The sequence below is a fragment of the Crocodylus siamensis genome, chromosome 4 (genome assembly GCF_052110815.1).
Source record: "Crocodylus siamensis isolate JL-2025a chromosome 4, ASM5211081v1, whole genome shotgun sequence".
Classification (NCBI taxonomy): domain Eukaryota; kingdom Metazoa; phylum Chordata; order Crocodylia; family Crocodylidae; genus Crocodylus; species Crocodylus siamensis.
Genome location: NC_143398.1, coordinates 867,508 through 883,240, shown reverse-complemented (window position 1 = coordinate 883,240; position 15,733 = coordinate 867,508). Strand labels below are relative to the sequence as shown.

The following is a 15,733-nucleotide window of genomic DNA, read 5'->3' as shown; positions in this document are numbered from 1 at the left end:
TTGAAGATGGTGAAGAAAGGGTAATAGCTGACAGCAGCTGAACCCTAGACAAAGCTGAATGCCAGTATGCCGTTGCACTTAGAAAGGGGGTTTTTAAACCTAGTGCCCCAGGAATTGACACAACTCCCAGTAGGTCAATAGCAGAATGACTTCATAGTTTCATAGTTTGTAGGGTCGGAAGGGACCTGAGCAGATCATCTAGTCCAACCCCCTGCCACAGCAGGAAAGCGTACTGGGGTCAGACAACCCCAGCAAGGTGTGTATCCAGCCTCCTCTTAAACACCCCCAGGGTAGGAGCCTGCACCACTTCTCTTGGAAGCTGGTTCCAGACCCTAGCCGCCCTGACCATGAAGTCGCGCCTCCTGATATCTAGCCTGAATCTCCCCTCTGCCAGCTTGTGACCGCTATTCCTGGTCACTCCTGGCAGTGCTCAGGGGAACAGGGGCTCCCCCAGTGCCTGCTGGTCCCCCCGACTAGTTTATAACAGGCCACAAGATCCCCCCTCAGCCTTCTCTTGTGGAGGCTGAACAGGTTCAGGTCCCGTCGCCTCTCTTCATAGGGCCTGCCCTGCTGCCCCCTGACCATGTGAGTGGCCTCCTCTGGACCCTCTCCATGCTGTCCACATCCCTCCTGCAGTGCAGTGCCCAGAACTGGACACAGTCCTCCAGCTGCGGCCTGACCAGTGCCGCACAGAGGGGGAGGATCACCCCCCCGGACCTGCTCGAGATGCATCTGAGGATGCAGGACAAGGTGCGGTCGCCCTTCCTGACCGCGTCCCCACACTGCCGGCCCATGTTCATCTTGGAGTCAATGATGACCCCCAGATCCCTTTCCGCCTCCGTGCTGACAAGAGGGGACTTCCCCAACCTGTAGGTATGGTGCCGGTTCTTCCTCCCCAGGTGCAGCACCTTGCACTTGTCTGTGTTGAAACCCATCCTATTCTTGTCCGCCCACCCCTGTAACCTGTCTAGGTCTGATTGTAGCCTGTTGCATCCTTTCAGTGTGCCCACGTCCCCCCACATCTTAGTATCATCTTAGTAGCAAATTTGAACAGGTGCTTTTTACCCCCTCATCCAAATCGCTGATGAAGATGTTGAACAGCGCGGGCCCGAGGACCGAGCCCTGGGGGACCCCACTGCCCACGTCCCTCCAGGTTGAGAAGGACCCATCCACCACCGCCCTCTGGGTGCGGCCCTCCAGCCAGTTGACGATCCATCTGACTGTGTGGGTGTCGACACCACAGCCCCCCAGTTTCTTAATGAGAACGGGGTGAGAGACAGTGTCAAAAGCCTTCTGGAAGTCCAGTGAGACTACATCCACTGCTACCCCTGCATCTAAGGATTTGGTGACCTGGTCCTAGAAGGCCACCAGGTTGGTCTGACAGGACCTGCCCCTGATGAACCCGTGTTCGTTGCCCCTAAGCATGCAGTCCCCTGCTGGCCCCTCCTGGATTTGTGCCAGCATAATTTTCTCGAACAGCTTGCCTAGGATCGAAGTAAGACTAACTGGCCTGTAGTTTCCCGGGCCCTCCTTCCTGCCTTTTTTGAAGATGGGAACCACGTTGGCCCTCTTCCAGTCCTCCGGTATCTCACCAGAGCACCACAAGTGCTCGTAAAGCCCTGCCAGGGGACTTGCAATGACCTTGGCCAGTTCCTTTAGTACTCTAGGGTGGAGATCATCCGGGCCGGCTGACTTGAATACATCCAGCCCCTCCAGAAGGTCCCTAACTAAATCCTCGCTAACCCGTGGCCCAGGTGTTAAAAATATTATTAAAAATACATTATCAATAGCAGATTTAGAAAAACACAGCTGCTTAGCTCTCCTTGTCTCCTTGGTGGGAGAAGGGGGGGTTGAAAATTGAAGAAAAAACTACCAAGAGCTCTTTGTACTAAGGTATCACTCTCTCTTTGTTCTGCAAATTTACTATCTCTTTGTTACACTAAATCACACTTTCTTTCATGGCTCCCACATTTCTTAAAGTAGATAAAAGTAATTACCATCTTAGCCTTGGAGTTGAACCTTGTATAACCTCAAGTCCCTTCTAAGCACGCGCAAAAAGCTAATACATATTAAGCCTATCCGCCCCGCATACTTAAGTAGTTAATTATAATACACATGCAATGTATGATGTGACGTATTCACATGCATGTTTGTATGAACCAAAAATGAGTTGTAAGAGTTCCTGCTTCTCTACACATGTTCAGGAGAGAGGGGATAAAAGCCTGCTAATAAATGTCCCCGGGGGCAGAGGGTTTTAATCTTTTGTCTTCTCTCTCTGACCCTATTTGCAAATATATACCTTTTGTATCACCAACAACGTGTGCCTAAAGGATTATTATTCATTAAGCCTCCAAAGAAACAAACCAAGATTTTTACATCAAAATTGGCGCCCAACGTGGGGCTTTCTTTGGACGACCCTGGGGTCCATCGGCACATCGTCTCTGCCACCCCGGGGGGTGCGCACCGAGCCCCTTTTGGCTCGCCCGGGGGGGGGGGGGGGGGCTTGAGACATGAGTCGGGACATCCAGGATGCTAAGGGCTCCTATGCAAATTTTGTTTTTTTTGAAGTCTCCAGGTACACATTTTTGAATTTGGATCGAGATCTCTGGGGTATCTGAGTGAGTATACGAATTCCCTTTGCCCAATTTGGTTCTGGGTCCGGATCAGAAGGTGTGCATGTTCGCTGAGGAACTCTAGGCTCAGCTCTCATGGTAAATCATCTGCTGTAAGGGACTTTTTGGTATTTGGTGTGCCTTGGGTGCACTTTTGTAGGCAAAATGGGTACAGCTAGCTCCCGTGTAGAAAACACGGATACCCCTCTAAGATGCTTATTACGTCATTTTAATAAATTTGCAAAGCCAGCCGATTACGGAGTAAAAATGAAAAAAGGTGATTTAACTAAGTTTTGTCAACTCAAGTGGCCAACATTTGGGGTCCACTGGACCCCGAAAGAATCCTTTGTGCTAAAAGAAGTGATAGCTATCCATGAAATCGTTATGCAAAATGGGTATTGGAATCAGTTTCCTTATATTGATTGTTGGTTGTGGGTAGTTCAAAATCAGCCACCCTGGATTAAGAATTACTTAGCAAAGTCTCATGTGATGCTTGTTAAGAAAAAGACTCGGGGGGGGGGTGCCTGTACTCCCTGAGTCTAATGAGGGGGGAGATTCTAAATTGGCTAAGTACCGAACCCGCGCTCCGGTTGCCCTGTCGGGTAGCGAAGATGAGTCAGATGCCTCCTCAAGGTCCAGTCCTTCCGCACCTCCGCCCCCTCCCTTAGAGAGACCACCACCGAAGTACCAAAGCATACCTAATGAGTTAGAGCGTGAGCCTCAGCCAAGTGCCTCATCTGAATCAAGAAATAAGGGTTATTATTTGCGCAAGCCTGTAGAGTCACAGCCGGTGCTAAACTGTCCGATGCGAGAGGTTATTGGGGAAGAAGGCACTGCAACTTTTGTCTACACCCCATTTAGCACTTCAGATTTATTTAACTGGAAAAATCAGAGCCCCTCTTTTCGTGAAGACCCTGAAAAGATGAGAGACTTGTTTCAATCTATTAGGCAGACTCATCGACCCACTTGGGCTGATGTCCAGATGATGCTCCAGACCCTCCTAACCCCGGAGAAGAGGAGATTAGTGTTGGGTACAGCGGAGCGTATTGCGGCAGCCAGAGTTGAGTCAGAGGGGGCTGCTGGTCGTACTCTGCGTGATACCTGCCCTGTAGAAGAGCCAAGATGAGATAATCATACTGCAGAGGGCAGAGAGCTGAGTGCACGGTATCTAGGAATTATAGTGGAAGCAATGGGAAAGGCAGTGCCTCGGGTTACCAATCTGTCTAAGTTGTATGAAGTAAGACAAGGAAGAGAGAAAAATCCCTCAGCTTTCCTTGGGAGGCTGTATGAGGCGTTTCGCAGGTTTTCAGATCTAAATCCAGAAGCCCCAGATAACCATCGTATGATAAATCTTATGTTTATTGGTCAATCTGCTGCTGATATCCGTAAGAAGTTACAAAAAACTGAGAGAGGTGCTAGGAACCGATTTCAGAGCTGGTGGAAATTACATATAAGGTGTATGGGAATTGTGAGCAAGTGCAAGAGCGCAAGAAGGATAAAAAGGCTCAGCAACAAATGGCAGCACTAGCAGCTGCTATAACTGGAGGGAACTCTGGAAAGGCTGGGGTACAGAAGGGAAAAGGAGAAAGAGTGGAAGCAAACGTTTGTACTTATTGCAAAGAGAAAAGACACTGGAAGAGGGAATGCCCAAAGTTGAAGAAGAAGAGAGAGGGGGAACCGAGAGGTCACCTCATGCGGGCAGAAGACAAAGGTGAGGATTCAGAATGAAGGGGACAGGGTTCTAAGACCACTACCCTTCGGGTTGGAGCCCGAGAAGATCCCATGGTAACCATTAGGGTTAGTGGCAAAAACTTTGAAGCCTTGGTAGATACTGGGGCTACATTTTCAATGATTCCAAAAAAAACCCCCTGTGCAAAAACTAGTGAACAGCATGTACTTGTGAAAGAGATTGAGGGAACACAGACCCGACTCCCTGTTTGTAAACCACTCCTCACCAAGGTGGGGGACCATTTGCTCGAGCACTCCTTTGTGTATTCTCCAAGTTGCCCGGTTGCACTCCTTGGGCGGGACTTACTCACAAAATTGCAAGCTGAGATCTTTTTCAGAGACGATCAGATGGTGGTCCAGCTACCTGTCAAGCAGAGCTCGAACTATCAGATGGTTCTCCTGAAGAACCAACGCCCTGCAGTAAGTCCAGAAGATCACATGACTGGAGTAGACCCCTCGGTATGGGCTGATGGAACCCCTGCGCGAGCTAAGTTCGTCTCCCCGGTAAGGATTGTACTCAAGGATGGGGAGGGGCCCGTTCGGGTAAAGCAGTACCCACTCAGCCGAGCGGCCAGAGCTGGACTCAAGCCGTTAATAGAGAAATACAAGAGGTACGGATGGCTAGTGGAAAGGTCTTCACCCTATAACACCCCCATTCTTGGAGTGCCGAAGGCAGATGGGGTCTCATACAGGCTGGTCCAAGACTTACGGGCAATAAATAAGAAGGTCCTTTCAGACCATCCTGTAGTCCCGAACCCTCACACGATTTTAACACAAGTACCGAAGGAAGCTAAAATATTTTCAGTGCTAGATTTGAAAGATGCTTTCTTCTCTATTCCTCTTCACCGAGAGAGTCAAAAATTGTTTGCTTTTGAATGGGAGGATCCAGACACCTTCCATAAAGCCCAACTCATGTGGACAGTTCTCCCACAAGAATTCGTAGCAGGCCCCCATATTTTCAGACTTGCCCTTCAGAAGGACTTAGAGGAGTGGAAGGAATCACACCCCGCAGTGACTCTCCTCCAGTATGTGGATGATCTGCTAGTTGCAAGCCCAAACTTGCAGCTCTGCGAGGAAGCCACCAGGTCACTGCTAAACACTCTGGGGGAAAAAGGATATAAAGTCTCTAGAAAAAAAGCCCAGATATGTCAGCCTGAAGTCACATTTTTGGGATATAAGCTCTCAAAAGGAGTCAGAGCCCTGAGTGCAGATCGCATACAGGTGATTCAAGGTCTAACCCCACCTAAGTCACCCAAGGAGCTGCAGGCATTCCTAGGGCTAACTGGGTTCTGTCGACTATGGATACCAGATTATGGTGGGAAGGCTAGACCACTGTATGACTCCCTGACTAAGGAGAGTCTCACTAAATGGAAATGGAATAAAGAAATGCAGCATGCCTTTGATCTGCTTAAGGCAGCATTAATTCAGCCCCCTGCCCTGGCCATCCCAAATAGTAAAAAGCCATATCGACTGTATGTTCATGAGAATCGAGGGGTTGCATCAGGGGTGCTGACACAGCCATCGGGCCCGACCTGGAGAACCGTGGGATATTACTCAAAGGTTCTAGATCCAGTTGCACTCGGGTGGCCAGCCTGTCTTCGGGCTGTGGCAGCCACAGCAGTGGTTGTTGAAGAAGCCCAGAAGATAGTCATGGGTGCGGACATGGAAATACTCACCCCTCATGGAGTTCCCCAGATTCTAGGGACTGAGGGAGGAAAGTTTCTCAACCCCTCCAGACAATCACGGTATGAAATATTTTTGCTCTCTAATCCAGGACTTACTTTCAAACATACTACAGCCTTGAACCCTGCAACCTTGCTGCCGGAGCCAGGGAAACCGACGCATGACTGCCTTGAGGTCCTGAATCAAACTACGCAGGTGTGACCTAATCTTGCTAAGAACCCAATTGAGAACCCAGATGTTGAATACTTCGTAGACGGCTCCAGCTCTGTCATCAATGAAAAAAGACGAACAAGATGTGCAGTGGTAACCTTGGATAAGGTAGTATGGAGGAAGTCATTGCCGAGCTCATGGTCGGCACAGGCCGCGGAACTCACTGCGCTCACCCGAGCATTACAGCTGGGGACAGACCAGCGGGTTAATATATACACTGACTCTCGATATGCTTTTTCTACAGTCCATGCACACGGACTATTGTGGAAAGAAAGGGGTTTCATTACGACCTCTAGGAATAAGATTGCTAATGGCCCCCAGATTATCAAGCTACTAGAGGCACTCCACCAGCCTAAGAAGGTAGCAGTCATTCATGTGCGGGCCCATGGGAAGGCTGCTGAGGAAAAGCATAAGCTTGAAAATGCAAAGGCTGATGCAGCAGCAAAGGAAGCTGCATTTATTGGAGAAGAAGCGGAGGAGATATCCAAGCAGGCCATGTCCCATGCCATATGGCCAGACATCCAAGATTTAGTCCCACAGTATTCCCCTGAAGAAGATAAATTTGCACAAAAAGCTTGTGCAAAAAAAAACTCCCAGGGGTGGTGGATAGTACCAGGAGGGAAAGTCATGGTACCCAGGCCATTGCTTCGGGAGGTGCTGCAACAGCTCCATGCAAGAACCCATATGGGAGGCTTGGCCATGGGTGATCTAGTGATCCGCCAAGCAGTAGCCCCAGGGCTATATATAGAAGCCCAGCGCATTGCTACCAAGTGCATCACATGCCAGAGAGTAAACCCTCGAAGGAAACCCCCTGTGCCAATGGGAGGTAGACCCTGGGCAGCGTACCCTGGACAGGCATGGCAGATTGATTTTGCCGAGTTCCCACGGTCCGGACATCACGAGTTTTTACTTGTCATGGTAGACCAGCTCTCTGGTTGGGTCGAGGCCTGGCCCACCAGGACTGCCACTGCAGCTACAGTAGTGAAGTATTTGTTGCAAAAGATCATTCCACGATACTCCCTGCCTGAGTCCATCGAGTCAGATCAAGGACAACACTTCGTGGGAAAGGTGGTTCAAGAAGTCGCGCAAACTCTCAAGGTTACTTAGAAATTACACACACCATGGAGACCACAAAGTTCAGAACAAGTGGAACGCATGAATAGGACTTTAAAGACTTTGCTCACCAAAATCTATATTGAAACACGCCTTAAGTGGCCTCAAGCATTGCCGCTCGCTCTTACTTGCATTCAAAACACTCCCCAACGGGGCCTTAAATTGACCCCATATGAAATTATGTTTGGCAAGCCCCCTCAAATCTTACCTCCTAGGATGCAAGAGAATGTAACTTTTGAATTAGGTAATAGTGAGCTTCATATGTACGTTATTGCTTTGCAGTCTGTCTTGTTTTCTCTTCACAGGTAGCAGCCTCCTTTCAGCGCCTGCCTTTAGACGTACCAGTACATGACTTCTCCCCGGAAGACTGAGTCTTGGTGCAGCGGTGGAAAAAGGAACCTCTGACTGAGAGGTGGAGTGGCCCTTTCCAGGTACTTCTAACAACCCACACCGCTGTAAAGATTGCTGGCCATAACCACTGAATACACCATACCCGTGTAAAACAACATCCACAAGCGTCAGAGGACAACAACTCCCAAGACGAACTCACTCCGGAAGCTAAGTCGTCTTCAGAACAAGAAGCCAGCAAGTGGAGCTGTGAACCTATTGGTGATCTCCAAGTGCGCCTGAGACAACTTAATCAAAGCTCAAAAAATTAGTCCAAAAAGTAAAAGGGAAAATATGGTGGGAATCTTAATGTGCCTTGTTGTTATCTGCGTAATGAAAGAAGCAAAATTGCGTAGCCTTAGCCGCTGGCCTATGTCCCGCTTTCCCCAATTGTTTCCCCAGGAACAAATTTATATGTTAACATAATGGAAAAAATTGCAGGTACTTTTAATCTTACCAACTGCTGGGCCTGTGGGGGGCTTCGGGAGGCCGGAGGCCAGTGGCCTTGGAGGGCTTTTCCTTTGGCCCCAAAATGGCTAGTAAGTAATAAGGCAGATGTTAAAAGTACTAGTCAAAAATGGGATGAGAACCACAGTTGAGAACTTTCCCAAGTGGTGTTGGGAAAGTATTGCATCAGTAATAATGGTACAAGAAAAAAGTTAGAACACAGCCGTTGCATATAAACTTTAAAAGTAAGGTGAACGAACCTTACAAAATTAGAACAGTTTTATTATCCTAATAGCCCAAGGTATAATCGGCTAGTGTAGCAGCATCCTAATGAAACAATTGTGTAATTTAATAAGTATTAGAGTGCCACAAATCGAAGTAATGATCGAACAGATTGTACAGACAAGAACCAGGATGGGCTATAGGAATGTTCCATGAAAGGAGGCCGCGCAGTTGCTGGTCCTTTGGGTCCAGAAGAAGGCTTGGGGTTTCCCAAGATGCCCTATGGTTGAGCCCCTCCAAATGCCACCAATAAAGAAAATAGGGCCTTAAGAGAATACTATTGGATTTGTAAACGACGGGCCTATACAATACTACCACAGGGGTGGACAGGAACTTGCTATATGGGAGTAATTGTACCAGCTTTCTTTTTTTTACCATCCAAGGTTGAAAATAAGCTAGAAGTCTCTTTGTATGATGATTGGAAAAGGGCCAAGAGAAGTATTAATGTAAGTTTAACACAGGGTAGCTCCCAAAAGTAAAAAAAGGATGAGTGGCCTCCTCAAAGAATCATTAAGTATTATCAACCAGCTACATGGGCTAATAATGGAAATTGAAAATACCGAACACCAATATACATGCTGAATAGAATCATCCGGTTGCAGGCAGTCTTGGAAGTAATTACTAACCAGACCGCCACTGCTCTCAAGTTATTGGCCCAACAAAGTTCTCAGATGAGAGCAGCCATATACCAAAATCGGATGGCCTTACACTATTTACTTGCAAAGGATGGCAAAGTCTGCAAAAAGCTCAACCTTTCTAATTATTGCCTCCAAATAGATAACAACAAAAAAGCAATCTTAAAGATTGCCAAAGAGATTAGGAAAATAGCCCATGTACCAATACAAACGTGGGAAACCACATGGAATAAGAACTGGTGGTTTCAATTATTTGAAGAACCCTAGTGAAAAAAAGTAGGGTTTGTGCTTTTGTGTGCTCTAACTGGTTTAATTTTTATCCCTTGCCTTATTCCTTGTCTCACTAGATTAATAACCACCACAGTAGAAGGGATGCAGGTCACAGCAATACCTTTAAAAGCACAAACTGCTGCAAAGGTCATAGTCCTCAAAAAAATTCCTCGTAATTATCTTAATATGCCCAAATGAAGTAAAGATCAAAAAGCATCTTGAGGGGGGATATTGTTAAAAATATTATTAAAAATACATTATCAATAGCAGATTTAGAAAAACACAGCTGCTTAGCTCTCCTTGTCTCCTTGGTGGGAGAAGGGGGGGTAGAAAATTGAAGAAAAAACTACCAAGAGCTCTTTGTACTAAGGTATCACTCTCTCTTTGTTCTGCAAATTTACTATCTCTTTGTTACACTAAATCACACTTTCTTTCATGGTTCCCACATTTCTTAAAGTAGATAAAAGTAATTACCATCTTAGCCTTGGAGTTGAACCTTGTATAACCTCAAGTCCCTTCTAAGCACGCGCAATAAGCTAATACATATTAAGCCTATCCGCCCCGCATACTTAAGTAGTTAATTATAATACACATGCAATGTATGATGTAACGTATTCACATGCATGTTTGTATGAACCAAAAATAAGTTATAAAAGTTCCTGCTTCTCTACACATGTTCAGGAGAGAGGGGATAAAAGCCTGCTAATAAATGTCCCCGGGGGCAGAGGGTTTTAATCTTTTGTCTTCTCTCTCTGACCCTATTTGCAAATATATACCTTTTGTATCACCAACGTGTGCCTAAAGGATTATTATTCATTAAGCCTCCAAAAAAACAAACCAAGATTTTTACATCACAGGTGTGCCTCCCCCGGGGCCCGAGGGGGGCCCAGCAGGGAGGTGGCTGTTCTGGTCCCTACTTAGCAAGACGGAGGCAAAGAAATCGTTAAACATGTTAGCTTTGCCGTCTGGTGTGACGACCAAGTTACCCATGGCGTCCTGCAAGGGCCCCACATTACCCGGGACCTTCTTTTTACCCCCTACGTATTTAAAAAAAGACTTCTTATTGTCCTTAATCTCGGAAGCCAGTCCCAGTCCCCATCTCTGCCTTGGCCTTCCTAACTGCCCCCCTACATCCCCGAGCAACTACAGAATAGTCCTTCCTGGTGATGACCCCTTCTTTCCACTGGGTGTAAGCCTCCTTTTTAGCAAGGATACATTCCTGGATGCTTTTGGTGACCCATGGGAGCTTGTGTGCTCTCCTGCTCCCTTTGATCCTCGTTGGGATTATCTTCCTTTGGGCTTGGAGGATCGTCTCCTTAAGGAGCGACCACTCTCCTTGGACACCTGGCTCCCCTCCCCTCCGGGACCTCAGCACTTCTCCAACTATCCTCCTTAGCTCGTTGAAGTCTGCCCTCCTAAAATCTAGGGCTGCTGCCTTACTGCAGGCCTTTGCCACCTTGCGCTGGATGGTGAATCCCAGCAGGCGATGATCGCTGTCGCCCAGGGGGTCGAGCACCCGCAGCCCCCCGCACCAGGTCATCGTCCGTGGCCAACACCAGGTCCAACAAGGCGTCTCCCTGGTGGGGCTGTGCACCTCCTGGGTTAGATGGAGGTCCTGCACTCTGGCCAAGAAGCTACGTGAGCGGTCAGACCTGGCTGACTGCTCTTCCCAGCAGATGTCCGGGAAGTTCAGGTCCCCCATGACCACCACATCCTTAGCCTTCACTACCTCTGTGAGCTGACCCAAGAAATCCTGGTCAAGCTCTTCTCCCTGGTTGGGGGTTCTGTAGTAGACCCCCGCCGTTAAGACTCTTTCCCCTCAACTGCCTTTTACTCTAACCCAAAGCACTTCAGAGTGCCCCTCCCCTGACTCCTTGCTAATTAACGAGGATGTGTATTCCTCCTTAATATAGAGCGCCACGCCCCGACCTCTCCTTCCTATCCTGTCCCTCCTGTACAGCCGATAGCCCTGGACATTCACCGCCCAGTCATGCGTTTCATCCCACCACGTTTCTGTAATCCCCACTATGTCCGGGCTGGTGTCAGCCAGCAGGAGGGTGAGTTCCTCCTGCTTGTTGCCCATACTGCGAGCATTTGTGTAGAGGCATTTGAGGCTTCCTGTGGGTGTGTGTACTGACCCCCTAGTCCCAGCGCTACCCTGGCCCCTCTCTTTTACCTGTTTGATTGCTTCTCTCATTGGTCTGGGCTGACTTGTGATCTCCTGACAGAGAGGTCAAATCTCAGGATTTTTTCTTCGGGCTTCTGTAGAGAGCAGCAAGCTGGTCTGTCGGGGGAAGGGAAGGGGCAGAGGGAGAGGGAAGTGGCAGGAGGGGCAGATCGAGGAGCCCACGGTGAGGGAGGGAGTGGGGCAGGGCTGGCTTGAATGGGGCCTGGGGCCGGGCGGAGTCATGCAACACAGCCATAGGGAGGGGGTGTGTGTGTCTGCTCCTTACTCCCAACCCACAGTCCCCCAGTCCTGCTGCAGCCCCTCACTCCTGACCCACAGCAGGGTCTGGAGATAGGACTAGCTTCCGGGATTAAGGACAATAAGAAGTCCTTCTTCAAATACATAGGGGGTAAAAAGAGGGTCCCGGGTAATGTGGGGCCCCTGCAGGACACGATGGGCAACTTAGTCATCACGCCAGATGACAAAGCTAACATATTTAATGATTTCTTTGCCTCTGTCTTCCTAAGTAGGGACCAGAACAGCCACCTCCCTGCTGGGCCCCCCTCGGGCCCCGAGAGAGACACGCCTGGGCCAAGGGTTAGCGAGGAGTTAGTTAGGGTACTTCTGGAGAGGCTGGACGTGTTCAAGTCCGCTGGTCCGGACGATCTTCACCCTAGGGTTCTACAGGAACTGGCCGAGGTCATTGCGGGACCCCTGGCGCGGCTCTATGAGCACTCGTGGTGCTCTGGCGAGGTGCCGGAGGACTGGAAGAGGGCCAATGTGGTCCCTATCTTCAAAAAGGGAAAAAAAGAGGACCCGGGAAATTACAGGCCAGTTAGTCTGACCTCAATCCCGGGTAAGCTCTTTGAAAAAATTCTCCTGGCACACATCCAGGAGGGCCTTGCGGGGGAATGCATGCTCAGGGGCAACCAACATGGGTTCATCAGTGGCAGGTCTTGTCAGACCAACCTGGTGGCCTTTTACGATCAGGTCACCAAATCATTAGACGCAGGGGTTGCTGTGGATGTAGTCTTTTTGGACTTCCGGAAGGCTTTCGACACTGTCTCTCACCCTGTCCTCATCAAAAAGCTGGGAGACTGTGGTGTCGATGCCCACACGGTCAAATGGGTCGCCAACTGGTTGCAGGGCCGCACCCAGAGGGTGGTAGTGGATGGGTTCTTCTCGACCTGGAAGGATGTGGGCAGTGGGGTTCCGCAGGGCTCGGTCCTCGGGCCCGCACTGTTCAACATCTTCATCAGTGACTTGGATGAGGGGGTAGAAAGCACCCTGTTCAAGTTTGCTGATGACACTAAAATGTGGGGGCATGTGGGCGCACTAGAAGGGTGCAATAGGCTACAAGCTGACCTTGACAGGTTGCAACGGTGGGCGGATGAGAATAGGATGGGGTTTAACACTGAGAAGTGCAAGGTGTTGCACATGGGGAGGAAGAACCGGCACCACACTTACAGGTTGGGGAACTCCCCTCTTGCCAGCACGGAGACGGAAAAGGATCTTGGAGTCGTCATTGACTCCACGATGAACATGGGCCGGCAGTGTGGGGAGGCAGTCAAGAAGGCCAACCGTACCCTGTCATGCATCCACAGATGCATCTCGAGCAGGTCCAGGGAGGTGATCCTCCCCCTCTATGCGGCACTGGTCAGGCCGCAGCTGGAGTACTGCGTCCAGTTCTGGGCGCCACACTTCAAGAGGGACGTGGACAATATGGAAAGAGTTCAGAGGAGGGCCACTCGTATGATCAGGGGTCAGCAGGGCAGGCCTTATGAGGAGAGGCTACGGGACCTGAACCTGTTTAGCCTCCACAAGAGAAGGTTAAGGGGGGACCTTGTGGCCTGCTACAAACTGGTCAGGGGGGATCAGCAGGCATTGGGGGAGTCCCTGTTCCCCCGTGCGCTGCCAGGAGTGACCAGGAATAACGGTCACAAACTGGCGCAGGGTAAGTTTAGATTAGATATTAGGAGGCGCTACTTCACAGTCAGGGCGGCTAGGGCCTGGAACCGGCTTCCAGGGGAAGTGGTGCAGGCTCCTAGCCTGGGGATTTTTAAAAGGAAGTTAGATGAGCACCTTGCCGGGGTCATCTGACCCCGGTGCTCTTTCCTGCTAAGGCAGGGGGTCGGACTAGATGATCTACCTAGGTCCCTTCCGACTCTAGCAACTATGAAACTATGAAACTATGAAACATCCTGCTGAGGTAAAAAAAAACTCTCTCTTGGTTCGTTTTCTTTGGAGGCTCATTGAATAACAAATTCTTAGGCACACATTGTTGGTGAGACAAAAGGTATATATTTGCAAATAGGGTCAGAGGGAGAAGACAAAAGATCAAAACCCTCTGCCCCTGAGTACCATCATTAGCAGGCTTTTATCCCCTCTCTTCTGGCACGTGTACAGAAACAGGAACTCTTACAACTCATTTCCGGTTCATACAAACATGCATGAGAATACGTCAGATCATGCATCCCATGTGTATTATAATTAACTACTTAAGTATGCGGGGCGGATAGGCTTAATATGTATTAGCTGATTGCGCCTGCTCAGAAAGTATGTTAGGTTACCAAAAGTTCAAACCTTCTCTGCCCCAAGGACAGGACCATTAAAAATTGCAATTTACTCTTATCTACATGAGAACACTAAGGAGTATATGCTTTACTGTAACAAAGAGATAGTAAATTTGCAGAACAAAGAGAGCCCTTGGAGTTTTTCCTTCAGTTTCCAACTCCCCCCTTCCCTCTCTCATTCGGGAGACAAGGAAGGCTGGCAGCCGTACTTATTCAAAGGACAACTATTGATGGGAGCTAACAGCTATTGATAATGCATTTTTAATAATATTTCTAACAATATTCCCCCCTCAAGATGCTTTCTGATCTTTACTTCATTTGGGCATATCAAGATAATTACGAGGAATTTTTCTGAGGACCATGACTTTTGCTACAGTCTGTGCTTTTAGAGGGACTGCTGCAACCTGCATTCCTTCTACTGTGGTGGTTATCAATCTAGTAAGACAAGGAATGAGACAAGGGATAAAAATCAAACCAGTTAGAGCACACAAAAGCACAAACCCTACTTTTTTCCACCAGGGTCCTCCAAATAATTGAAACCACCAGTCCTTATTCCATGTGGTTTCCCACGTTTGTATTGGTACATGGGCTATTTTCCTAATCTCTTTGGCAATCTCTATGACCACCTTCCCGTTATCATCTATTTGGAGGCAACAATTAGAAAGGTTGAACTTTCCACAGACTCCGCCATCCTCTGCGAGTAAATAGTCTAAAGCCATTCGATTTTGGTATATGGCTTCCCTCATCTGAGAACTTTGTCGAGCCAGCAACTCGAGAGCAGTGGCGGTCTGGTTAGTAATTACTTCCAAGACTGCCTGCAACCGGATGATTCTATTTAGCATATATATTGGTGTCCGGTAGCCCCAACTTCCATCATTAGCCCATGTAGCTGGTCCATAATACTCAATAATTCTCTGAGGAGGCCACTCATCTTCCTTCCACTTTTGGGAGCCACCCTGTGTCAAACTTACATCAATACTTCTCTTGGCCCTGTTCCAATCATCATACAAAGAGATTCCCAGCTTATTTCCAACCTCAGATGGTAACAAAAAGAAAGATGGTACAATTACTCCAATATAGCAGGTTCCCGTCCACCCTCGTGGTAGGACCGTATAGGCACGCTTTCCACAAATCCAATAATGTCCTTTTAGGGCCCTGTGTTCCCCTCCCAAGGCTAGGGGGTCACGGCTGTGGAAAAGAAGGGGATAGTATTTGGTGCCCTTATGCCCTAAAGGGCCAGTGTGATAGTTACTCAGTTTAAACTGACATTTCCATACGCCATCTTTATCCCTATATTCGCACTTGGTTATTTCATTTGTGTCATTTAAGGCACTCCAATATGCATTAAACCTTGCCACTGTGCCATTCAGGTGTGCCCATTGCCACTTATAAATGTAGGTAAATCGTTCGCCTCGGGTCTTTTCATATGCCTGACATCTGGTAGGGTCAGGATCGAAAGGTAATATTCTTGTCCTTTTGAGATTTTGCATCTGTGTGGAGATTGGGAGCCTAACGGCAGCAGAATTCCATTGATCAGCATACCTGCTGCATACTCGGGCCCATTTTAATGTCCATGTACACTGACTATGTCCTAACCTCCTTCTTGTACCATTACTGCTAATACAG

The 15,733-nt window shown here is 48.5% G+C and overlaps 1 protein-coding gene across 1 annotated transcript in view; it reads right to left on the bottom strand.

Annotated features, from left to right (window-relative positions):
• LOC149865316 (uncharacterized) overlaps positions 1 to 15,733 on the bottom strand; it is a 180,631-nt gene that overhangs the window by 151,258 nt on the left and 13,640 nt on the right. The window lies entirely within an intron of this gene.